Here is a 25,316-nt window from a genome sequence, read left to right on the forward strand (position 1 = left end):
AAGTTGGGTAGCCTGGCTCCAAAGAAAGAAAGCTTCACATCTGAATTGGTACAGCTTTGCTCATATTATTTTTGAGATTCAATAATGATCATTATGCAGAAAACCAAAACTAAGTTTACTACCATACTGAAAACTCGCACTTTTCATCCTCAAAGAGAAATTGAAATTTCTTCAAATACAAGTCTTTTCTTCTTAAAGGTGGACAGTATTATAATGATCCCTAGCACAGGTTCAAAAAGCTTTCGAACAACTATAGTAAACAAATTTGTTGAATGGCTTTCAAAAGGAAACATCCGATACACTCATCTCAAAATACTAGAAGTAATTATTTACTATTCAACTTTAACTTGATTTACTAGACTTTCATGATATACTTCAAAACTATTTTCTTTTCAAGTAATTATTGTAAGTTACTAGTAACTTTGCAGACTCAAAAGAAACAATAAACCATACTGCTGAAATTTCCTCTAGGTATACCATAAAGTATTTACCCAAATAATATAACTAGCACTGTAAGATCTGTGGAATACTTAGAGCTGTTTCCTTCTGCTGAATTAAAAAAAAAAAAAAGAAAGAAATACAAGATTAGCCCTGGTGAGTATTCCAACCAATACAGGAGAGTACAGCAGACTATTCATAATCTCTAGGGAAACAAATTATTCTTTCCAACTAAGTTATCAAGAATGTAAAGTTCAAGTTTAGGTTTTACTAAAGTTTCGCAATATCTTCTCCTTTAAAAATAACCTATTTAACTGGTTTGGACCAAACAAAATATTTTCAACCTACTTAAAAGAAGTATTTATGCTATCTGAATGAAAGGTATCATACAACCTGTATTACTTACTTATTACCAAATATGTAGAATTAGGAAAATAAGGTCTAATAAGAACTAATTCACTATAATGCCAAAGTAACAACAAAAAAATCAGTATGACATACTGATTCAAACGTGTAAGAAAGCTCCCTTTATAACTATAAAACGCGAAAGATAAGTTTTTCCTGTTGATGAAAACTAAGCAAGCAGAACTCCACTTTCCATTACATTTAACTGAAGGATGTTCATCCCTTGACATACATCTCTGTATTTTATTTAAATAAAGTTGTAAAGACAATCACAGGTTCTTATCAGGGCCTTTTTCAACATTAATATTGAAGCCCTTACCCCGCCCCCTCACCCTCAAATCCTCCGCTTAAGAAACGAACTGTTCCTACCTTCCGTATTCTCCTCTCCCCCCGAAACCCTTCCCCAGTCCCCATTCGCGTGCCCCCCACCCAGTGTAGGCCTGAGGCCCTGTAGCAAACAGTGTCTAACAGGAGCAGGCAGCACAAAGACAGGAATGGGAGATTAGTGGGAGGGAGGGAGGCCGGGATTGGGGCTCAGCAGGAGCTTCAGGCTTTTTAAAATTCAAACTGCTCCCTGACCAATACAAATCACGGACACGCTACTGACTACTACACGGATTTATAGCATTAAAAACATGCCTAGTACGTGACAGCTATATTAACTTCACTCTTTCTAACATTTATCCATACGTTTGCAGGAAATGTGGAACAATTTACTTTAAGCATAAGGCTAAACTCAAAAATCACCTTCAGAAAAGTTACTTATTCTACGATGACATAATTTAATGAGATGCAAAAAATTTGAACCAACGTAACACTCACTAATAAAACAAGGGACTTTGTTGATCAGTGTTGCTTCATTTTAACCAATGAAAGTTTTCCTTCAGTGAATAAGAGACAAAGTATCAAAACAGTCTAACCCAGGAACAATTATTTTTCTATGCAACTTGTATGGCTGAGGACTTTTAAACTGGCTTTTCCCTTATACCAACTTACATTATCAACGCCTCCACAAACAAGCTCCAAGCACTTAACTTACTTGTGAGCTAGAATTTAAGATAAAATTGATATTTTTCTCCAGCATTTACAGATACATTTGACCTATTAAAATGACACCTCTCTCATTACACAGTCAAACATCATGGGCACAAACAGCCAATGACAATCCTGGGACCTCAAGAAGATCTGCCCTGACATGAAAGGATGGCACCTTCCACATTTTTTTTTTAACCTCCCAGGGATTTTAAGCATAACTTCATTTCTGTCCTTTTAAAGAAAATTGGATGTACTTGTATCTCACCGCAATTCTCAGAACACTTAAAAACCTTTTTAAGCTTCTACACGTTTAGATCAGGAAGTACCTGAGTGTTTCACGTACAATCATTTAAAACTGTCCTTATATAACGCACACAAATATAAAGTGGCAGGGTAAACCTGTCAAGTACTTTATACTTGTCTCTGAATAAAAAGTCCATGTGCAACACACTGTCAAACAACAACATAAAAGCGCTTTGCGTGGGTGGGGGGGTCATATGCAGTGTCTACTATACTATGGTTTTCTCTATTAAATATTCATGTGGACGATTTAATTCTCCTTAAAAAGAAAATGAGTCTTTATTAACTTTCCAACGTCCAAACAAGTTTTACACGGGAAAAGAATTACCACTGGATCCGTGTCTGAGTATTTACATTTGTCTCACTAACTGAAACTACTTCCTCCCTTCATGGGGTCACAGGGGGAAGAAGGGGGGTTGTTTGTTTCACTGGGACGTTCCCCACTCCCGGACCAGGAAAGTTGTAAATATGGGGACGGTCAGGGCACATTTGCTGTTAGTTGTATTGTTTCCGCCTCCTCACTAGCTACAGCTCTTCTCCCGGGCGAGGCCTGTCACCGACCAGCGGTAGCTCCGCTCAGCCCGGAGCTCTCCTAATCCCCGAGCTCAAGTAGATTCCGCTGGCCCGCGGCCTGCACTCTCCGCCGGGCCTACGCCTCCCCGGCCGCCCGGCAGGAGCCCAGTCCCCGCCACCGGAGCCGGCCGGGAGAGGGTACAAAACCACCGCCACCCAGGGCGGCTGCCACCAGAGAGGAGCGAACTCTAGACTCGCCCGTGGAGGAGACCTGGGGCCGCTAAGGAAACGGCGGGGAGGGGAGCGAGGAGGAGAGACGCTGAGGACCTGGCGCCGCCGCCGCCGCCGCCGCCGAAATAAAGAGCAGGAATTTACCTGGGCGAATCGGCGTCTGAATCCAAGGGGAGGCCGAGGCCGCTGTGGCGAGAGACTATAATCCGGGCCGGGAGGGGGGGTGGCTACGGCTCCTCTTCCGTCTCCTCAGTGCGGGGAACATGTAGAGCCGGGGGGAGACCAGCCGAGAAGACAAATCGCTGCTTCTTCTTCCTCCTCCTCCTCCTTCTCCCACATAGAAACACTCACAAACACCCGACCAGGGGCCCGAGCTACCGGGGGGGCATCGCCGCCGGCCCGGGAACCAATCCTCCAGTCGGCGGGGGCGTCCCTCCCTGCGGCTTGGTGGTGTCGGGTGAGTCGGTACCGACGGAGGGAGGGGGGGGAGGGCGGGGGGGGAAGGAGCCCTGTGTGTGTCTCTCTCTCGTTCCGTCTCTCCCTCTCAGAACAAAATGCCGACCGGAAGTGCAGCTGCAGGAATGACTCCCTCCGCCGGCGCCAAACACTAACAACCACCCCCTCTTCCCCACTCCACTTCCGCCACCGCCGCGCCGCCGCCGCCACTTGGGCTCGCGTCTTCGGCCGCGCCGCACTGCACAGCCCGCGCCGCTCAGCTCCGCACCGCACCTGGGGCCCGGAGGCGCCCGGCAGCGAGGCGGCGGGGGCCTCTCCTCCGCGCCCTTCTCGTCGGGGCGGCTGTGGACGCTGCCTTTTAGTGTCGATCCTACGGAGCGGCGTTCTCGCTGTGGCACGGGCGGGCCGGGTCTTCTCGGTCTTTATTTTCCTGGAGGCCGGCCGGAGCGGGCCCTGAGCCTCGGTGGTGGTCGTGTGCGTGGGGGGCGCTCAGGCCCGGACCGGCTCGCAGGCCACGCACGCCGCCCCAGCTGCTCGTCATTAGCTCTCGGGAGCCGAGCTCGGGGCGGCCACGTAGAGGACGCCCGCGATCCGACGGCGACCGAGCATTTTTTAAATGGTGTCCCTGCAGCCGGGTGGATGGATGTATCGTATTGTACACTCTTCTCTCTTTTTGAGAGGCCGGACTTTACGCCCGTCTCTGCATTATTTCTGCGGAGTAAGGACGCAGCCCTTGGAGGAGGCGAAGATTCTCAGCTGGATTGAATTGGAATCGTGTTTGTAATGCATTTATTTCTGGAAATATGCGGTCTTTTCTGGGCTAGCTTTTTGTTGGCGGTGGTTTTGGCTCTTGCCTCGCAGTCGGGATAAAGGCCTGTAGGCGACGCTGTTCGAGCGAGGAGCCGGCCCGCGGTGGGCCCGGAGCGCGCCCCATTCTAGGTGTGGGTGGAGCCGAGCGCGCGGGGAGAGCCGGCGGACTGCGGGCCTGGGGCCCGCCGATTTCAGACATCGTTTTCCTCTTTACGCTCGAAACAGAGGTCCTGACCAAGGCTGGAGTACAGATGCGATTTTGTGTACAGTACCGAGCCTTCTGTAGTCTCTTACTGAAACACCTGAAATAACTTTGTCATACAGTTCACTATTAAGTTTACTTCTGTAAATTTAGAGGGTGCTATTCTTCGGGTAAAAGTGCCTAGGTAAGCGGATTTTATTCAAATGGGACGAAATTTGTGTTATATTATCATGAGTTTACTTAAGTTGTATGTGAACTGTATTTGTCTGTGTACCAGTAGTACGCTGAAAGTTAAACAGGCAAATTTGCCCGCGGGCCATTCCTTTTGCCTCAGAGATCGCTACAAGGACTAAATCAGATCTTACACGTCTCTCGAGCCGGCATTTGCTTAGCCGGGAGTAAGAGCCGAAGCCTTGACCACGGCCTGAAGGCGGTGCGCGCGGTGGGGCGCGGGGAGCCGCCTCGGTCGCGGAGCCAGCAGGGTGTCTGCTCCGCCTTCTGCCTGGCTCCTTCCCCGAGTGCCACAGAGTTTCTCTCTTACTTTCAGGGTTTTGCTCGGCTGTCTCCTCGGGGCTCTGTGGCTTCTCTTTAAACTGGACGTTCCCGATTCCCTCGTCATTTTTGTCCCGCAGGCATTCTACTTATCATGCTTGTTTATCTCATCTGTTTGTACCGATAGAATAATTAATGTAAGCCCCGGGAGGGCGAGGTTCTCCTCCCCGGCCCGCCCCAAACTGGTGTTTTGTGTAGAAAAGACTGCCTGACACAGTATTTGCTTAATAGCTGGTTAATGAATGAACGATGATTATAAGGGCCTTGACCTCACCCCACACATACACCCGTTTCTGAACTCTATTTCTTACCTGTATATATACTTATATGCTACAGAGAACTTTTATGAAAGGTGTGTGAAAACAAAAGAAAACCTGGGGGCAAAGAGCAAGTTTATTACAAAGTTCTAGAAAACGGCACTACTTCTAGACATTGAAAGCCCCCTACAAGCACCCGAAGCCCACAAACTAGTGATAGTTACATGTTTTTAGATAAATGGGCTTGCTCGGGGACACTACATTATGTGATCCATCGGATTATGTGAGTATATTCATATTGCTTTCCTCTCTTCCTGAATCAAACTGCATTCTTCATCCATTCTGTACCCTTTCTTGAAAAATCATGCTATTTTCACTAAGTTAAAGTATGTGAAAATTTGGTTGGCTTAGTCCAAATCCAGCACTGCTGTAGAAATTCATTCAGCAAGTACATATCGGGCACAAAATATATGCCGCCCGGCACAATGATTCAAAAGATGCTGTGTTTCTGAGGCTTAAAGGACCACATATGGCTACTTTGGTTACTACTCAATTATGCTGTCAAGCAAAGCAAACGCTAGTTAGATTTATTTTTACAGTTTCATTTTGAAGAAAAGGTTCAGTGAAAGCTGAGGTCAGGCTTAGTTTGGATATTTTAATTCACCTTTTAGTTTGCTGTTCATTTACTTACTTTATTATGATAAGCTCCAGGTATACCAATAAGTTAACTGATAAATTAATTTTTGAAAACTGAAACATTTAGGATTTTTACTTCCTAGTGGTTGGATGAACAAGACTTTTAAATTAAAATATATGCTATAAGCCTTTGGGAATTATTTCATGTATGGAAATTGTGGACAAGAAAAGACAATCTTGATAAGTATTTCATAACCATTAATACAATTAATTAGACATTGTCTAGTAAATCAGTTTGTTCATTATTAAGCACAGCTTTGAGTAATATACAGATGGTTCAGAATGTGTTTTTCATTCCTTTTTAGAATACTAATGTTTCAGTTTTCTTAGAGAAGCAAAATTATCTTCTTATATACTTCTTAAATGTTACTGTTAAGGTGAAAATTTTGCATGTTCAGGTAACAAAAGTCTTGGCATTGTTGTACCATTTAATTTAAAGTTTTAAGTATTTTTAGTTTCTTCGCTCACTACTTAATAGGAACTTACTAGGTGCTATAATTAGCTTTTATAGTAGGCACCTCCTAAACATTAGTGAATTAAAAACAGGGTCTCTGCCTTTAAGTGGTTTAACTTGTAAATAGTTTATAACAATTTTTTTCCAAGTCTTGGAACTAATGAAATTGTTTCAATGCATAACCATTAAATCAATTAGTGTTTTGTTTTCCTAAGTTTAAATATCCAAGTTGAGATCTTAGGTAGACTCTACTAATATAATCTTAGTGTTTAAAACTTTTATGTCCAAAATCAGTTGATTTACGGTGGTGTTATGTTTCACTGCTAGATCCTTGGTTTATCAATTCTTAGTTTTATAGGGTAGCCCAATAACCTTTAATCTGACCTTGTATTGTCTCCTTTAAGTACTGAGTTGCACTACTCACTTTTTTGCCAAAGATATTCCTGTATATTCCTATATGTATTCTTGATCAATAAGCTCCAAAAGATTTAATAAAATATTTAAAAATGTATTATAAGTATTAACTATTGAATGTCATTAACAGGAATTGGTACAGTTGGCAAATTATGAGTTATTTTATTTAAAATATCTTTAAGATACAATTTTCCATAAAATGATAGGAGTAAAACATTTTAGAAAATAATTTTCTTCTCATTATGCCTACCATTTATCAGTGATAAAATTAACTTACAGAGACAAATTTTGAAAAAACAGACGTAGTGTATATATGTTTCGTAGATTATTTCAGACCACCCAAATTATTTCATATATAGGATAATTAAAGTTACTTTAGGATGATTTTTATCTTAAATTTTGATAAAGAGGTAGTTATAGATGTTGATTTGAGTGTGAGCTACAAAATTATCAGTCTGTAAATGTTTCTATTTCAAGTTTTCAAAGTAAATACCTTAATCAAATCGGTGATAGTGTTTATGACAGTTATTCAGCATATCTTATCCATTTTTGTTAAGATGGTAGAAATGAATGGTTTTTCACTTGAATGACTTTATTTATGTTGGCCTTTGAGAGAACAGGCTTTATCTTTTCATTAATCTTTCTCACCTCCAATTAAGGATTTTCTCTAAATTCATAGATTTTATTATTCATTGTTCAGTCGCTGAATTGTGTCCAACTTATTATTCATACCATCCATTTATAATCCTGTGACATTCCTATATTCTTTATATTTTTGTGTAGCTATGCCTTGTTTTCCTGGATCAAAGTGACTGGTTATGTGTTAAACTACACTGTAAGTTTCACTGTGCATTACATTACTGTGGGGCCCTCAAAAAATGTACTTCTGAAATATAAATTCAATATAAAATTATTTCGAGTCATTAAATCTTCACGAAAGCCTAACCTTACGGAACCTACACATGTGCTGAATGTGAACCAGAGAATTAAACTCTACATGCATTTTAATACTAATGTGGAACAACTGTTTAAAATTGATTTTATCAATGAAGGAAAACATACAAACTCCATTGAAAACTTAACATCTAAAATAGGTATAAAGGGAGTGCTTATGATGCACATTGGGTCATGTACCATTATGGGTCATGAAATAAACTCAATGGGTTAAGAATAGTGTTTTTTATTTGAAATAGATGAAGCAATCAAAAATCTTAAGAGTACATCACATAATAAAATCTGTATAAACATTAATTCTGTTTATGTGTGTGCTAGGTTGCTATTTTTTATTAGGGATATTGGCCAGAAAAAGTAGTGTTTTATCTACAGTTCAGATTTTCCTTTACTTCCTTAGAAAATGAAAAAAATGCTAGAAATTTATGACTGCCTGTGAAATAGGAATTTTAGAGGAGGCACTAGTATATTTCAGAGAAGATTTTATATTACTTAGTCATAGAAATTCAAAGCAAACTGCTACCTTCACAAAGTAATTATCATATGAACAAGTTACTCCCTGAAGATAATAGGTACCCCTCTGAAAGATAACAAACTTTCAATAAGGGTTTTCTCTCTAGCCAAAGTAAGGAATAATTTCTTAACTTTACGTAAATAGTTAACTTTCACTTGCCATCTAACTCATCTATATATTTAAGTAAGTGTACTTAAAATTGTGTACAGAATTCAAAAGGAGAGAATTGTCTAAAGAATTGCAAGGGAGGCCAGTATGCTGTGATCAGTGGGATGAAGACTACCTACCAAACAGAAAACAAGAATTAAAATTTAGACATTTAAAAAATATAAGCATTTCATTACTTAACCATTTCACCTTATTTCAGTCTAGATTTCAGTATTGTGATGTTGGTGAGTGTTAATAAAAGGCTTTTTTCATACATAGGATACCAGTACCCTTTCAGTTAGTTATTTAAGACCTAGTTTGATTAAAATCTTAGCTAAACACAAAATTCTAGAGGACTGACATGAGAATCTCTAATTCAATTACTCAACCAAAGTTATTCACCCCAAGTATTACATTTCACCAATAAGATATAAACCCTATTGAACTAAGAAAGGAATTATATTACTAACCAGCAGAGGGAGCCAAGTCAGTCCTGAAAGATAGGAGTACAAAGAAAGACCACATGACTTCCTGTTTTGAGTTTGTTGTGGCAGCTGTTCAGTTTAGCCTACCAAAAAGCCAAGTAAAAAGATAGGAAGGTTACCAATGTATCAGATGTGGATAGGGTAACAGTGTAACTGTCAGAATTACCTTGCAGGAAGCAAATTGAAAGAAAACATTTATGCTTAAGTTGAGGACAGCCCTGCAAAGAATGGGCAGCATAAAAGAGAATTCCTTAAAAAAAAAAAAACACATTAAAAATTAAATGAGCAAAATATGCAAACTAATATTGGCTTTCTTTCTACTATAGGTGGTGAAACTCAGATGGATCAGAACAAAGTAATGATAAGCTTATTAGCCATTGAACAGAACCAATTCAAGTAGAAATATTAATATAAAAGTGGAAAATGTCTCAGTAGTATAACCTAAAAAATAGTACCTTAGGACATGATGAATTACTAGATGTAACAATAAGCCATTTCTTAATCCATTTTTATTGAAAGCTGAAAATAGTCTCTAATAGGCACATTTTAAATAAAGTTGGTACATAGATTGATCTTACATTAAAGTTATATGTAATTGTTCCCATTACCCTCTATAAACAAAGCAAAAAGTTAATACCTTCTTGGGTTTCCCTGGTGGCTCAGTGGTGAAGAATCTGCCTGCCAATGCAAGAGACAGGTTCAGTCCCTGAGCCGGGAAGATCCCACATACCTCAGCGCAACTAAGCCTGTGTGCGACAAATACTGAGCCTGTGCCCTAGAACTGAGGAGCCTCAACAACAAGTCTGGGTGTCCTAGAGCTCCACAGTAAGAGAAGCTATTGCAAAGAGAAACCCACACACCACAACCAGAGAATAGCCCCTGCTTGCTACAACCTGAGAAAGCCCGTGCTGCAACAAAGACCCAGCACAGCCAAAAATAATTAACTTAAAAATTTTTTATTTTAATTTAAAGTTATACCTTGTTTCATTTCAGCTGTTTGGGGGAATATAGCAGCTAAAGGCAGTTCTACGGTCAGGTTATTTAATACCTTCTAAGAACCTCAAAATCCTTGATAGAATGATTTTTGGAAGCAAATATTAAGAGCTGGGTGTTAGCTAACTATCAAAATTTAAAGGCCCAAACAATTACAGTTTAATAAACTAAAATAATGGTAGTCTAGGTGACTTAGCATAGCATAGCATAGCCACTTACTCATTGAAAGGTATGTGGAAACCTTGTGCAAAGCACAGACAACAGATTCAGGCAAACTTTAGCTATAGATATATTTACTTAGGAGCTTCCCTAGTGGCTCAGTGGTAGTGAATCCTCCTGCAATGCAGGAGAGGTGCGTTTCATTCCCAGGTCAGGAAGATCCTCTGGAGAAGGAAATGGCAACACCCTCCAGTATTCTTGCCTGGGAAATCCCATGGACAGAGAATCCCAGCAGGCTACAGTCCATGGGGTTGTAAAAGAACTGGACACGACTTAGTGACTAAACAACAATATTTACTTAAGTGTTCATTATAAATACTCCTTGAACATGTACTATCTCCATAGGACATAGAGCATGTCTTCATTATAAACTCGATAAAATTCTTAATATCTTGTTGAAAGATTTAATTTCATTATATGAAGAGTCGTAGAAATTGAATATGCAATCCATTGAATCCAAGGAGATGGCACTTGGAAGCAAATCATTTAGTATTGAGTACTAAAACGTAGATTGTCAACCTCTATAAGTCAGTTCTTTTATAATACTGCATTATACTGACATTCAATATATTGTCATCTGGTGTCAAATCAGTTAATCACAGCAATGATATGTAGTAAGTAAAATTCATCTAATACCAGTCCTAGAGACATTTTAGTGCCGAAAAAGAATTTAACCAGTATTACTACTAATTATGTGCTTTTTTTACATGTAACTTGCTATAAATATGGGCTGTTAGAATTCCATATTATACTTTTTATTTAGTTAGTGTTTTCATCTGTGGGAAATGCTATAATGATCTTTTAAAATGTTCATTAATGAAGTGGCAATAGTTGGCCATGAAACATTTCTTTATTGATAAGCATAATAGTAGGTTAACTCATCAAAACTCAGTAAAAACTATTAACTCTGTCACAAAAGTCAACATTTCACAGTCTAAAATATGGAGTATGTTTTTCTGCCTAGATTTAACAATCTACAACTCTGTGAAAATAAACTCAAAACCAAAGGAAAGAAAATAGCTCATACCTTGTTTTATTCCAGAGTAGGGGATGGTGACAGATTAAGAAAAGCACCAAAAAAAAATGACTTCTAGTGAACAAAATTAGATCTGAGTAAAGAATTTTTATTTCCCTAAAAAAAATTCAATACAACATTTTAGTCAAGAATTTATACCCAAACATGGATACTGTTTTTAACACTGCTTTTGAGATACTTGAAATACTTTTTTCTTTGAAAAACAGCACCAAAATCCATATTGCTTTAGAAATCATGTTTCTAGTTTATCATCTCGGCCCTGCCCTGTTGAATTCTACATCTCTTCTAAAGCATCTCTCTAGCCTTCTCACTACTGCCTTCTTCCTAATTCTACCATCAACATTCATTAGCTTTCTGCAATATATTCAGCTGATTTCTCATGCTCTTACCCAGACAAACTTTGTAACTTTTGCTTTATGTAAGGAGAAATAGCTTATTATGAACTTAGAAGAGCTATAGAAGTACTTGATAATATATATGCAAAAGTATTTTTAATTTGAAGAACTTACTGTGCATCTTACAGGCTTTGTGTTAAAAATTTTTAATGTCTATTTTGTGCTAGAAGCTTAGAATTGGTAATGATTTAATGTTTAATCCTGTGCTTATGTTAAATTCTTTGGGAAATGCTCACCAGAAAGCTGGCTCGAAATTATCCTGACTACAATGTAACTATTCAGTATGGTAAGAGTTAAGTGTGACTTCTGAATAAATGTGTCTATAATTCTTAGTAACAGAAGACAATGTGCTTCTTAAAGAAATTTTGAGTTTGTATATCCGGAGTTGAGATAAATGTGTTTTAACTTACATTTATATTTTTACTATAGGTCCTTCATCCAATAAGCATGTACCAGCACCTGTGTACTGGAAACAGTGAATCCAAATGAATAACCTTGTCTCTTCATACAACTCACAGCCAAGAGAAAGACCAGATCAAATATATTTAACACAGTGAGATAAATACGAAAGTGTTGAAGGTGTTCGTTGCTCAGTCACGTCTGACTCTTTGCAACCCCAGGGACTATAGCCCACCAGGCTCCTCTGTTCATGGGATTTTCCAGGCAAGAATACTGGAGTGGGTAGACATTCCCTTCTCCAGGGGATCTTACCAACCCAAGGATCAAACCCAGGTCTCCTGCAGGCAAATTATTTACCAATTGAGCCACCAGGGAAGCCCAAATGACTATGAGTTGTATCGAAAGTGCTATGAAAGTGCCAGCAATACTGGAGGTTTGGAGAAAAGCTTCACAGAAGAGGTAAAATTTGAATGTTAGTGAAGGGGAAATAATTTTGGGGAGAGGAACATAAAAAGGTATGAAATTGGGAGACTGGGACTGACACGTTGTTCAGTCACTCGGTCGTGTCCGACTCTGCGACCCCACGGACTGCAACACGCCAGGCTTCCCTGTCCTTCACATCTCCTGGAGCTTGCTCAAACGTGTGCCCATTGAGTCAGTGATGCCATCCGACCGTCTTGTCCTCTGCCATCCCCTTTTGCCTTCAGTCTTTCCCACCTTAAGGTCTTTCCTAATGAGTTGACTCTGAATCAGGTGGCCAAAGTATTGGAGCTTCAGCATCAGTCCTTCCAATGAATATTCAGGATTGATTTCCTTTAGGATTGACTGGTTTGATCTCCTTGCCGTCCAAGGGACTCTCAAGAGTCCTCCAACAGACCTACTATTAATATGGAGTGATATTGGGTGACTTAGTTGGATGGCATCACTGCCTTAATGGACATGAGTTTGAGCAAACTCCAGGACATAGTGAAGGACAGGGAAGCCTGGTATGCTGTAGCCCATGGAATCGCAAAGAATCAGACACAACTTAGTGACTGAACAACAATTAATATATAGCACAGGGAACTCAATACTCTGCAGTGATCCATATAGGAAAAGAATCTAAAAGAGTTTATATATGTATACCTGATTTACTTTGCTGTACAGCAGAAAATAACACTGTAAATCAACTACTTCAATAAAAATATTTTAAAGAAAAAGGTATACATGCATTAGAAAGTTCTTTGTATTTCATAACCTGAAAATCGTTTAGAATGCAGATTAGGTAAGGAGTCTGGGATCTGCTTACTCCAGTATAAAGTGTTTGGATTTTATCCCACACTCAATATGGTAAGAATTAAAGAATTCTGCATTAAGGAATTTTACACCCAAGACAGTATGATAAAATTTACATTTGAGAATTACTCTGCAAATTAACATTAAAAAGTGTCTTGCACATTGTAAAACAATTTTTCTCAGATTAAAAAAAAAAGTACCTATTGCATTAGGGGAAAACAAATGCTAAAGTGTGAACCTGGAAGTTTCATACTACCTAGAAATATATTCCAATTGAGTATTCATATTCATACACAGAACTTTCTCACTTGGACTCTTGATGTGGCTTTTAAAATTTCAGTTCAAACAGAAGCTTAGAAAACTCAGTGAAGGAAAGATGGGATGTGAGAGAGGCTGGAGAGAGGTAAATCAATAAGAAAGCTAATGTAATTGTTCAAGTGAGACAAGGCTGGGTTATGGGAGCAAGGCTAGAGAGGTGGACATATATTTGAAAGATAAAATAGAACTCAGGAGTCCTGGAAGCAATGAATGTGTAGAGCAGGATTAAAGTAGGGAGAGGCAGGTTCCATTTTACTGGCAATTCAGGTTTAGTTCTCCAGATTGGGTCTGATGTCAATGAGTTAGCTCTACAATAAAATATACATATAGGAGAAAGTGTAGGCTGAGAGCAGAGAGGTGTAAGAATAAATCTGGGATAAATCTGAATTGCCTATTAGACACCCAGTAAGAAATAGCCAGTGCGTGCTTGCTAAGTTGCTTCAGTTGTCCAACTTTTTGAGACCACGGGAACTGTTGCCCTCCGGGCTTCTCTGTCCATGAGGATTCTCCAGGTAAGAATACTGGAGTGGGTTGCCATGCCCTGCTCCAGGGGATCAAGAAATATCCAGTAAGCAGCTGAAAATATGTGTGGGTACTCAGGGAGATAGAGCTAGGAATAAAGACGTGAGAGTCATCTTCATATAGATGATAGTTGAAGCCATAGAGTTGAACCCAGGGAGTTTATAAAATGAGAAAGAGCCAAAAAAATTATAAGGACTTCTAAGGAAAAAGTTTGTTTTGGTTTTGTTTGTTATGGTTTTGCCATGGTTTTATAATCCACCACTTCCCCTCTAAAATATATTAAAAGAACCCTTTTTATTCATAACACATTTATTTAAACATAACAGATGCCTTCTGGAAGTTATTCAATTACTCTTTCTCTTAACAATTTACCAAGAAATGGGAGAATAAGAGAGTAGTTGATTTCTTAAGAGAATAATAGAAGACGTTAATGACATTTTTAAGAAGTAAATTCTTCTTAACATTACATACTATTTACAACCCAGATCTAGAAAGTTCAGTAACAGTGTCTAAACTTTCTAAGTAGTTCCTGCTATGCTAACCCCAAGGTGTCACTCCAATCCGCAAGCCAATCTACCTGACTGTTCTTGCTGTTTTCACTTAGGTCATTCCTTCTACACTCTGTTTCTCTTACTTCCAACCCTCCCATAATATCTATTCACCATTGGTTTCCACTTTGATTCCTTTAAGTCAAGGGTAATATCACAGTCTTCACTGTTCCTGTCACTTAATTTAGTAAGACAGAAAACTAGCATTCCAGAGTTGAAATGACAACTATGAAAACCTAACAGAGTCCAGAAATACCCATTTTTTCAGTAGTGAAACAGAACAATCAGAAATCCATATATCTGTGGGCCACATATGTTATAAATCATAATAATGGAATTATACTCTATTCATTTTTCAAAGGTAGGTAGTTTTATAGTGTCCAAATAGTTTACTAAGCTTTCCTCATATAATAGTGCACAATTATGAGCCAATTAGTAGTCTTCAATCAATTTTAAAAATCAGAATATTATTATACAACAGATCAAACTTTGCTCTTAGGTTGTTCAACAAATGGTACTGGGACACCAAGTTAGCCACTTGCAAAAGAATGGAGTTGGACCCTTACTTCATACCATATGCAAAAATTAACTCGAAGTGCATTAACAATCTTAATGTAACAGCAAAAACTACAAAACTCTTAGAAGAAAACACAAGGGGCAATCTTCATCACACTGGATTTGGCAAAGGATTCTTAGAAATGAGAAAAAAGCATGAGCAACCCTTTCCCCTCAGTGGGGAAAAAAAAACAGCTTGAATTTCAAAATTAAAAACTCTTGCACCTCAAAAGACACAAGAAGGACAATGAAACAAAAACTAGAAAATGGGAAAAAGTATTTGCAATTCATACATCTGATAATGGATCTGTATCTAGAATATACAAGAACTCTTAAAACTCAAAATAACAACTTTTAAAATAGGTTAAAGATCTGAAAAGATATTTCTAAAAAGAAGAAATACAAATGGCCACTAAGCACATAAAAAATATGCTCAACATCATAAGTCACCAGAGAAATGCAAACCAAAACCACAATGAGATACTATTTCATACTCACTAGAATTGCTGGAATTAGAAAGTCAGATAACAACAAGCATTGGCAAAGATACAGAAATAGTGGAAACCATGCACACTGCTGGTGGGAATGTAAAATAGTGCCACCACTTTGGGAAACAGTCTGTCAGTTCCTCAAATGACTAAATATATAGTTACCATATAGCCTCTTTCAAGGCTCTGGGCTTCCCTGGTGGCTCAGATGGTAAAACATCTGCCTGCAATGCAGGAAACCCGGGTTCAATCCCTGGGTTGGAAAGATCCCCTGGCCTGGAGAAGGGAATGGCTACCCACCCCAATATTCTTGTCTGGAGAATTCCATGGACAGAGGAGCCATGGAATAGGTGGACTAGGGTTGCAAAGAGTCAGACACGACTGAGCAACTATCACACAATACTGCCACATAACCTAGCAATTCTACTCTTGGGTATATACCTAGGAGAAATGAAAATATATGTCCACCTGGAAGCTTGCACACAAATGTTTATAGTAGCATTACTCAGAAATCACCAAATGGTGGAAACAACCTAAATGTCTACCAGCTGACAAATGTGTAACAAAATGTACTGTATCCATACAATGGAATATTATTTAGTCATGAAAAGAAATGATAGATACATGCTGCAACATGAATGAATCCTAAAATCATTATGCTCAGTCAGTCACAAAAAATCACATACTATATGATTGCATTCATATGGAGGTCCAGAATAGGGAAATCTAGAGAGACATAAAGTAAATTAGTAGTTGCTTAAGAGTTGGGATTGTCGGGAATTAGTGAATGGGAGTGGTGATAGTGTTTCTCTTCTGGTGATGAAGAAAATGTTCTAAGGTTAACTGTGGTAATGATTGAACATGTTTGTGAATATACTAAAAACCATTTAATTGAACACTTGAAATGAATGCATTGTAATGTATATAAATTCTGTCTCAATAAAGATATTAAATAAAAAAACAAGGACTCTATACAGAGAGGGCACATCTCAATTTTTACTCCAGGCTTACATTACTGAAAAGGACCCTCAGATTTGATTTCCATGGTTTCAGAAAAGGGAACATAATACACATTAACAGAGTTAGAAGACTCAAATATTGCAAGAATTTGGCCGCAGAGCCAGAAATTTCTTGAGTTGTTTATGATGTATATATTCATCCCCAATATCCTGAAGATACTATGGGTTCTTGGTGGGCATATTTTGCTTTCAGCATAATCAGTACTTCTTTAAGTACAGTGATGTTGAGAAGGCAGATGCTTAAAAAATTCAAATACAACATTCTAAAAGTCAGCTGCAGAAACATAAAGAATAATTCATGCTAATGAAAATTTGTGAATTTTTCAGAAATCTTGATTTTATTTCTACCAAATAGCTTGGCAGTTCTTCAAATTCTGTGGTTCCATTTAGCACAAGGAAGTTCTGATTTGGGACATGAATGCACACTCCAAGTAATATCTACCCACTCCCCATGTTCTGATGTGAATATTAGTGACTATAGTTCTTTCAAGTCATCCGTTCTTTTATTTTTTCTTTCTCTGCAATCTCGAGTTCAGTATATTCAGTTATCCTGCTTGTGACACCAAACAGAAAATGTAATCATGTTAGCTATTTGGGCTCTATTCTGCATTGAATGTTTATTTACTCCCCCAAAATTCATATGTTGTAGTCCTAACCCTCAGTATGATGGTATGCTGAAGCTGAAGCATTAATACTTTGGCCACCTGATGCAAAGAGTCCACTCACTGGAAAAGACTCTGATGCCAGGAAAGACTGAAGGCAAAAGGAGAAGGGGGTGGCAGAGGACGAGATGGTTAGATAGCATCTCTGACTCAGTGGACATGAATTTGAGCAAACTCTGCAGTCCGTGGGGTCACGAGTCAGACACGACTTAGTGACTGAATGACAAAGGAGATGGGGCTTTTGAGAAGTAATCAGGATTAGATGAGAGCATGAGTGTACAGCCCATATGATGGAATTAGTGCCCTTAATACCACTCTCTTTCATCTCCCTGGTACCCCACCAATTCAATCAATCACCAAATCTTCATTTTGTCTTTGAAGTATCTATTGAAACTGTCACTTCTCTGTCAACACTAACACTAAATTAGTCATTAGCCATCATTGGTAGCCAGAATGGTTGTCATCATTTCTCACCTATTACTATAATAGCTTACTTTTGGGGCTTCTGACATCCACAATGACCCCCTCCAACTCTTTCTCCTGCTATCACAGCAGTCTTTTGAAAACATAAATTTTATCATGTAAGCCTTCTGCTTAAAATCTTGGGCTTCCCTGGTGGCTCACTGGTGAAGAATCCGCCAGCCAATACAGGAGATGCAGGTTCTATCCCTGGGTTGGAAAGATCCCCTGGAGAAGGGAATGGCAACCCACTCCAGTATTCTTCCTGGGAAATCTCATCCACAGAGGAGCCTGACGGGCTACAGTCCATGGGTTCACAAAAGAGTCAGACACAACTTAGCGACTAAACAACAGCAACAAACAAAAACTTTTAAGATAAAGATTAAAATTCTTAATGTGGAACAAGGTTCTGGATAGCCTGCCCTTGCTTACCTTTCCAGGCTCATCTCACATTAATCTCTACCTTGCAGTCTTTGCTTTAGGCACCCTGGCTCTCTTCCCAGTGCTCTGAATGATACCATGCTCCCTGCTGCCAAGGAACCCACATTCCTTTCCTTTAGGGATCTCATATCAGTTTGTACTTATACATTTATTGTTATGATTATTTGGTTTATGTCAGTCTTTACCATCTAAGCTGTAAATTCCACTAGAGTAGGGACTAAGACTGCTTTACCAGCACTTAACAAAATATATACTTGATAAATAGTCACTGAATTAATAGCTTAAAAATAAATGAATAAAAAAGAAACTACATTATCCTATTCACTAAAATATAGATAAAATTCTAAATTTTAAATGTAAAAACTAAGTCTATCTAAAAAATTATAGATTACTTGGGTAAACTAGTAGAACTCATGATGTGTACAGACTTTTTATTTTTAATTTTTAATTTTTTTAAATTTTATTTTATTTTTAAACTTTACAATATTGTATTGGTTTTGCCAAATATCGAAATGAATCTGCCACAGGTATACATGTGTTCCTATTTTGGAGAAAATCATAAGAAACAAAGCACAATATTAAAGGTGTAAAAACTTAAACACCTACCAATTGAATGTTTGTTTTAAAAATATATTTTTTTATAAAGCTAGATTATAGGAGAATAAATGCATAATACAGTTTTAAAATCACAGTATACATATATATGGATAATATTATAATTCCAATTTTCTAATTTAAAAATTGGCTAAAAGATATACACCAAAATGTTATCTCTGAAAAACTGACTTAAAAGTATCCCATACTTTTTCTAAAATACAAACTTTTAATTAATTGTTAACCAAGAACAACCAACCAAAGATATGTACTTTTAATGTTATTTAAAAATTACACTGAAATATTACTGAGTCCTGACAGATCATCAAACTTTTATGGACTGAAGGATTTCTTTCTTTAGAATTTATTCAGAACTTACCTTTCAAACCACCCTGCTTATTTTTATTAAACTAGTATCATTCTGAGGCTAAAATATAACCAAAATTTCTTAAGATGGAAATAAAATCCTCAATTAAAAATTTTAATTCAATAGTTACCTAAAGAATTCACCATAACAATTATGTTCATAACATTATTAATATAAAACATAATACATCATATCAAGCAATTAAGTCAGAATATACATAGGATCATCTCAACTCAATTGTTCAATACCCATCACATGTACAATCATTTGGAAAGCAATACAGTGGGGATGAGAAATTATTCAATAAATGGTGCTATAAGAACTGACTGGACATTTGAAAAACATCTATGTAGTGTCTCACTCATTTCCATATACCAAATTCTACCTATTTCAAACAGGTAAAGTTAAAAAAATCAAACAGTACAATATGGATTAATTTGACAGAATAGAGAGCCCTGAAATAAACCCACATACCAAAAGTCAATTAATCTTTGACAAAGGAAGCTAGAATATACAATGGAGAAAAGACAGTCTCTTCAGCAAGGGGTATTGGGAAACTTGGACAACTGCATGCAAATTTATGAAGTTAGAATATGCTCTTATATCACACAAAAAAGTCAAAATGGCTTACAGACTTAAACATAAGCCAGGATACCATTAAATTCCTAGAAGAGAACATAAGTAAAACATTCTCTAACATAAGTCACACTGATGTTTTCTCAGGTCAGTCTCCCAAGACAATTTAAAAAAAAAGCAAAAATAAACAAATGGGACCTCATCAAGCTTGTAAGCTTTTGCACAGCAAAGGAAACCATAAAGAAAATGAAAAGACAACCTATGGACTGGGAAAAAATATTTGCAAATGATGTGAATGTGACTGACAAGGGCTTAACTTCCAAAATATACAAACAGCTCATACAGTTCGATAACAATAACAACAACAAAATCCAAACAACCCAATCAAAAAATGGGCAGAAGATCTAACTAGACATTTCTCCAAAGAAGACATACAGATGGCCAATAGGCACATGAAAAGATGCTCATCATTGCTAATTATTAGAGAAATGCAAATCAGAACTACAATGAGATACCACCTCACACCACCCAGAAGGACTATCATCAAGAAATACACAATAAATGCTAGAAGAGGGTGTAGAGAAAAGGGAACCCTCTTACACTGCTGGTAGTAATACAAATTGGTGCCGCCACTAAGGAAAACAGTACGCAGGTTTCTCAAAATCTAACTTACAATTCAGCAATCCCCCTTCTGAACATACATCCTGACAAAACTGTAGTTCAAAAAGACACATGTACCCCTGTGTTTATAGCAGTACTGTTTACAATAGCCAAGACATGGAAACCTAAATGTCCATCAACAGATGAATGGATAAAGAAGATGTAGTACATATATACAACAGAATACTATTCACCCATAAAAAGAAAAAATAATGCCATTTGCAGCAACATGGATGGACCTAGAGATTATCGTACTAAGTGAAGTCAGTCGGACAGAGAAAGACAAATATCACGTATGTGCGATCTAAAATACAGTACAAGTGAACTTATTTACAAAACAGAAACAGAATAATAAACATAGAAAACAAACTTAGGGCTGCCAAAATTGAAAGGGGGTGAGAGAAGGATAAATTAGGAGTTTGGTTTAGCAAATGCAAACTACTATATATAAATAGATAAACAACAAGGTCTTACTGTATAGCACAGAGAACTATATTCAATGTCCTGTAATAAACCATAATGGAAAAGAATATGGACAAGAACATGTATATGTGTAAACATATATATATATATTACATATAAGTGAATCACTTTCCTAAAGAACAGAAACTAACACAACATTGTAAATCAACTATACTTCAGTTTTAAAAAATCAAGCAGTACAAATCTTGAAGAAAATATAAAGGTTTTATTGCCAATATTTGAGTGAGGAAGGATTTAAAGCTAAAAAAAGTGTGAAGAGAAAATATGGATAAATTAAGCTATAATATTCATAAAGCGAAAGTGAAAGTCATTCAGCTGTGTCCGACTGTCTACAGTCCATGGAATTTTCCAGGCCAGAATACTGGAGTAGATAGCCATTTCCTTCTCCAGGGGATCTTCCCAACCAAGGGACTGAACCAAGGTCTCCCACATTGCAGGCAGATTCTTTACCAGCTGAGCCACCAGGGAAGCCCATAATATTCATAATCATAGGCCACAGAATTTTGGGGATTTATAATCAAATAAATTTGGGGGATTTATAATCAAAATGTTATTTTGGGGATTAATAATCAAATGTAACCTAAATTCTAAATAGAAAATTTGTCCTAGTGGCATAAGCTATGCAGACTTTTATAGTAAATGATAGATCAGAGACTTTCTTCATTCCTTGGTAGTTTGTGCAGGACTTAACACATACATATCAATATATTCTTAATATATCTACTTTCTTTAAAAATATGTATCTTTCCCCCAGCTACTCTTATAGTTTCAGTAGCTACACAGTGCTTGGCTAGGCACTCAATAAATATCTGTTGAATGAATGACCCCCAAATAACCGTATTTCAATAAAAAATTTAAGAGTTTCTTTTTTTTCCCCTTAATCTCGCGTACAATCAGGGCAAAAAAATATTCTGTAGCTTGGAATAAAAACTAGGGAGAAAAATTAAGGACTGTAAATTGGGATAAGACTTACTAAACTACACATTTTGGCAATTCACTAATTTTTTTGTGTGTGAACAGGTTAACAATATGATACCTAATCAATTTTAACATAAATTAACTAGACTGAATCACTGTACTACTATTTTCAGAACATCAGTCTTGCAGAATGATCCAGAAATAAAGAATTCTTGGGACTTCCCTGGTGGTCCAGTGGTTAAGATGCCACACTTACAAGGCAGGGGTTGCAGGTTCAAACCCGGGTCAGGGAACTAAGATCCCACATGCTGCTCAGTCAAAAAAGAAAAAAAAATATTCTTTTGCCATATTTCTCTCTTGAAGATTTATCATGCATATCAACATATTGAATATTCTGAAAACTTCCTCAATAAAGAAACTTGTTAAATTTTCTCTGACACATTTTTGATCATGACAAGTTTTGTCATATAACCTCTCAATATCTTTAACATTAAAATCAAGAACTGCAAATTGGGATAAGACGTACTAAACTACACATTTTGGCAAATCACTAATTTTTGTGTGTGTGTGTGAACAGGCTGACAATATGATATTGTTTGTACCTAATCAATTTCTGTACTTTTCCGTGGAAAACCACATGGAGTTAATAAAAATTGTTCAAAATATATTTTTAAAATTTAAACTAAATAGGCTCACATTGTTAAAACAGGCCCAATTCTCTTAATTATGTATTGTTAGCGCTTATGGGGTTTTTATTGTGCAGTAGTATAGTTTGAGCATTCTTTGGCATTGCCTTTCTTTGGAATTGGAATGAAAACTGACCTTTCCAGTCCTGTGGCCACTGCTGAGTTTTCCAAATTTGCTGGCATATTGAGTGCAGCACTTTCACAGCATCATCTTTCAGGATTTGAAATAGCTCAACTGGAATTCCATCACTTCCACTAGCTTTGTTTGTAGTGATGCTTTCTAAGGCCCACTTGACTTCACATTCCAGGATGTCTAAACCCATATGCAGGTCAGGAAGCAACAGTTAGAACTGGACATGGAACAACAGACGGGTTCCAAATAGGAAAAGGAGTACGTCAAGTCTGTATATTGTCACCCTGCTTATTTAACTTATATGCAGAGTACATCATGAGAAACGCTGGGCTGGAAGAAGCACAAACTGGAATCAAGATTGCCAGGAGATATATCAATAACCTCAGATATGCAGATGACACCACCCTTATGGCAGAAAGTGAAGAGGAACTAAAAAGCTTCTTGATGAAAGTGAAAGTGGAGAGTGAAAAAGTTGGCTTAAAGCTCAACATTCAGAAGACAAAGATCATGGCATCTGGTCCCATCACTTCATGGGAAATAGATGGGGAAACAGTGTCAGACTTTATTTTTTTGGTCTCCAAAATCACTGCAGATGGTGACTGCAGCCATGAAATTAAAAGACGCTTACTCCTTGGAAGAAAAGTTATGGCCAACCTAGATAGCATATTGAAAAGCAGAGACATTACTTTGCCAACAAAGGTCCGTCTAGTCAAGGCTATGATTTTTCCAGTGGTCATGTATGGATGTGAGTTGGACTGTGAAGAAAGCTAAGCGTACAAGAATTGATGCTTTTGAACTGTGGTGTTGGAGAAGACTCTTGAGAGTCCCTTGGACTGCAAGGAGAATCAACCAGTCCATTCCAAAGGAGATCAGCCCTGGGATTTCTTTGGAGGGAATGATGCTAAAGCTGAAACTCCAGTACTTTGGCCACCTCATGTGAAGAGTTGACTCACTGGAAAAGACTCTGATGCTGGGAGGGATTGGGGGCAGGAGGAAAAGGGGACAACAGAAGATGAGATGGCTGGATGGCATCACTGACTCGATGGACGTGAGTCTGAGTGAACTCGGGGAGTTGGTGATGGACAGGGAGGCCTGGCGTGCTATGATTCACGGGGTTGCAAAGAGTCGGACATGACTGAGCGACTGAACTGAACTGAACTGAACTGATGGGGTTTTTGCTATATAAATAAGCTGTGCCTTCTTTAGTTGGGGGACCAGGACATCAGTGCCTTCTTTCCCAACGTGACTCTATATGAACTTTCAGCTGCGGCATATTAGGACGATGGGAAGAGAATTAAAAGGACATTTTCATAAAGAACCATAAAACATTAATCCAGAGACTGGAACAAGGACTCCAGCACAGATCAATTTCCGTTCCACTGGTACATAGTAGTCCTGAGCCAAGGTGGTGAAGCAGGGTAATATTTGCATCAACTATGCTTTTTAACTGTGGTGTTGGAGAAGACTCCTGAGAGTCCCTTGGACTGCAAGGAGAATCAACCAGTCCATTCCAAAGGAGATCAGCCCTGGGTGTTCCTTGGAAGGAATGATGCTAAAGCTGAAACTCCAGTACTTTGGCCACCTCATGCGAAGAGTTGACTCACTGGAAAAGACTCTGATGCTGGGAGGGATTGGGGGCAGGAGGACAAGGGGACAACAGAGGATGAGACGGCTGGATGGCATCACCGACTCGATGGACATGAGTCTGAGTGAACTCCGGGAGTTGGTGATGGACAGGGAGGCCTGGCGTGCTTCGATTCACAGGGCCCCAAAGAGTTGAACACAACTGAGCGACTGGACTGAACTGAATTGAACTGATGGAGTAATTATTTCCTGGTTTCATACTTGGATTTTTAACCCAGTCACATTTCTCACAGGAAAAAAAAAAAAAAAGCTGTTAAGTCAACACATATTTATCTTTTCAAAAGTTTTAACAAATTAAACAAGTTTTAAAAGTACAATGTAAGTAATTTATTCAGGTAAAACAATAATATATATTTTTTAATGTGAAGTAGCAGGATTTATACTGAAGAAGAAATACAATATTGAAAGAATGGGTCAATTTTAGCCTATTTTCATAAAATAGAAGTAAGAGTTACATTCTAAAACATCATATTTTAGTTGAACCTTGTTTGTTATTGAAATTTTATTTCTAATAGTGAATTTCATCAAGGACACATTGTAAAAATTTAGATTTAAATGAGCAACTGATAGAACTTGGATAATCACTTAAGTCTTAGAATAAGTTATTTAACTCTAAACCTTTGTTTCCTCATCTATAAATTAGAAATTATAGTTGTGGCTAACTCATATGGCTAAGGGTAAGAATTAAAGGACATATTACTTCTAAAGTTTTAGCACAATGCCTGGCACATAATCAATTCTAAATACATGTTTGTGATTATTGGACTATCTCAAGTTTTAATTCTAACTCTAAAATTAGGCAAATTACCCAAAATAACCCAGTGTTCATATTTTAAAAGTATTATCTAGCCCATCAGTTCAATTCAGTCGCTCAGTCGAGTCTGACTCTTTGCGACCCCATGGACTGCAGCATGCCAGGCTTCCCTGTCCATCTGCTCAAATTCAAGTCCATCAAGTCGGTGATGCCTTCCAACCATCTCATCCTCTGTCATCCCCTTCTCCTCCTGCCTTCAATCTTCCCCAACATCAGGGTATTTTCTAATGAGTCAGCTCTTTGCATCAGGTG

General features: G+C 38.0%; 1 protein-coding gene across 4 annotated transcripts in view; it reads right to left on the minus strand.

Annotated features, from left to right (window-relative positions):
• The window catches only part of NIPBL (NIPBL, cohesin loading factor), a 205,174-nt gene extending 201,666 nt beyond the window's left edge, over nt 1-3,508 (minus strand). For 2 of the 4 annotated variants that reach the window (XM_027520109.1, XM_027520110.1), the window contains exon 1: nt 3,067-3,414. The gene's annotated coding sequence lies outside the window, so the exon portion shown is untranslated. Of the gene's footprint in view, nt 1-3,066 lie in introns of all 4 variants that reach the window. The other 2 variants (XM_027520108.1, XM_027520111.1) reach the window with 2 other exon arrangements.
• Nucleotides 3,509-25,316: the final 21,808 nt, after the last annotated feature.

This window comes from Bos indicus x Bos taurus, chromosome 20 (genome assembly GCF_003369695.1).
Source record: "Bos indicus x Bos taurus breed Angus x Brahman F1 hybrid chromosome 20, Bos_hybrid_MaternalHap_v2.0, whole genome shotgun sequence".
Classification (NCBI taxonomy): Eukaryota; Metazoa; Chordata; class Mammalia; order Artiodactyla; family Bovidae; genus Bos; species Bos indicus x Bos taurus.